This window comes from Montipora foliosa, chromosome 5, assembly GCF_036669935.1.
Source record: "Montipora foliosa isolate CH-2021 chromosome 5, ASM3666993v2, whole genome shotgun sequence".
Classification (NCBI taxonomy): Eukaryota; Metazoa; Cnidaria; class Anthozoa; order Scleractinia; family Acroporidae; genus Montipora; species Montipora foliosa.
The window spans coordinates 10,928,480-10,930,979 of NC_090873.1; positions in this window are offsets into that span (position 1 = coordinate 10,928,480).

Consider the following 2,500-nt stretch of genomic DNA (forward strand, 5'->3'; position numbering starts at 1 on the left):
AGAAATCATTTTAAGATTATTATTAACTTATTAAAGGATTTTTTGTCTTAGATGCTATCAAAGACAATAATAATTATTTCTTCGTGTGAGCAGTAATTTTAGTGTTAAGGGTTAAATTCTCAGTTTAGTGATTAGATTTAAGCTCTCAGTTAGGTTTACACACTTATTTGAAACAGTTAACATTTCAGGAGGTGTATGACAACTGCAGGCTGCCTACAAATTGCGCTGATAAACAGTGTTTAAGTCCATAAAGCACCCATTTCAAATATCGCTGAGAAGCAGCATTTAAGTCTGAGCACCATTTTAAAACGGTTAGCTTTTACTGCGATTTACGGTTAGTCTACAGTTTGCAAGTAACTGGAAAGTAACTACATCACAATTAAACGTAACAATGGTGTTATTTGTATTGTTACAATATTAAATTAATAAACAAGAATTTATCTTGAAAGGAAATTACTCATTTTGCAAAATGACCTGTTTACAAGATGCATATAAAGAAAATGTCTTCGAAATAATCGAAAGTAAGATTAGTAGAAATGCGCAGGCATTTCCGTATCTATTCAGACTAATGTCATGAGCTAATGCTCTTCAAGAAAGCTGTAAAGTGTTTAAAGCCAAGAAAATAGATACCGGTGGCCTCAAAATAAATCTGACAACCATTTGCTTCGCTCTGGCAATTCTCCTTTCAAAAGCACTTGTTAAAGGTGATAAAGGTGTTATGATTAATTTTCTCCCCTCTTTTTCTAGATCTATCCTATCGTGACTAATTCAGCTATCTTCACTGTCTTTCTCATAGTTTACTCAATGTATTTCAGAGGCTTTGGTGCTTAAGGAAGTCAGTGGTGGAACACGGATTTCAGGTGTCCGTTATGCAAACTTCATTCAAGACAAATTCGCGTACCTAAATATCACCCCTGTTCGTAAAAGGCTCGTTGAACGAAGTATGCAGTGCGCTTTGTCGTGTTTGGATACTCTTCCATGCTTTTCATTTAACGTGGCAGCCCTTCAGGACAACAGCGATAAACTAATGTGTGAACACCATCCTTCTGACAAATACAACAACTCAGATCAGTTTGCTGCCAGTAAAGTTTTCCACCACTTCAGCATCTTGGTGAGTTCAGAAAATTTCCTGCAAATACGATACGACAATTTCATATCATTTGAAATGACCAAGTTTTTCAAAAGCACAATTTTATCCCGAAATATAATAGCAGTTTGTTTGAGAGGTTTGTGTCGGTTCGGTTGCAGTGCATGCTCTGCGCAACTTTTTTTCGCCGTTTTCTGTACCGCTTTGGTTTGTTGTCTCTTTTTACGACTCAGACAAGTTGCGCGAAGAAACTCTAGTTTCCGTACATGCCTTGCGATTCAAGTCTAACAGGTAACAACGCCCGAAGGCGTAAAGTATATCTTTTTGACAGGAAAATTAGTGATAGGCAGTTGCAGGGGAGAGTTTCTAAGGAACAAAAAGTAGTTGTAACACCTGATAGACTTTAAGTAGTACAACAAATTGCAAATTTGTTGCTCGGAATGGTTTTTACCACTCCAACATTTAATGAGTTGAGACAGACACTTCTAAATAGATCAAGGTCATGAAATTATTAGTTGGAATATGAACCACTTTTGCGAAAATTGTATAACATGAGAAACACCAGAAGTGTTCAGTGGAACAAATTATTGCCACGAGCTGTTGCGAGGGCTTATCAGACTCGATTGGATAGATGAGTCTATGACATACTGAAAGGTAAAGTAAAGAATCTAAACTGACAGGAAGGGGAAGGTTTGTATACTTGTGACAGTAAAGTTTACATCGTTAACGTTTGCAACGATTAAAAATATTTTTGTATTTAGTCACCGTGTAGCAGTTGACCTTGCAATGGCAATGGAAAGTGTGTGGTTCTCTACGCAGAAAACAGTTACCTGTCCATCTGCAAAACTGGATTCATCGGTCAAAGCTGCGAAAACGGTAAGAAAACCTCGTGACAAACTAAACTGATTGATAAGTCTTGTATGAGTTGAAGTTTTGAGACCACTGCTTGATAGGATAACTTTACCAACTTAACTATTAAAAACTGTTATTCATTGTTTTTACTGAGCGTTTCCTTACAATGTTTGGGTGCGAAGGGTGCGAATAACGAATAATTGATTTCTCCCAGGGTAGGGATTGGGAGCAAATCCTATATGAAAAGAACGGGGATGCTCGTCGGAAATTTTGAAAAAAAACCCTACGAAGTACCAAGATCCTGTCTTGTGGGCGTGGAATTAAGAGGTACCAAATTATGGGTTTTAAATACACAAAATTAAAAATTAGTTAATTGTCAAATGTCTCCTGTTAAACCTTTTCGGCTCAGTACCCTAAACGGTACCGCTAAAGCTCCCGCTCTGGACCCGTTTTGAGGTTGAACACCCTGGATTTTTTAGGGAGTCTAAAAAACAACACGACATCTTTTCTTCCCTTCTACTCACCTATTCCTCCCTGATCCTCTCCAGTACTTCTATCATA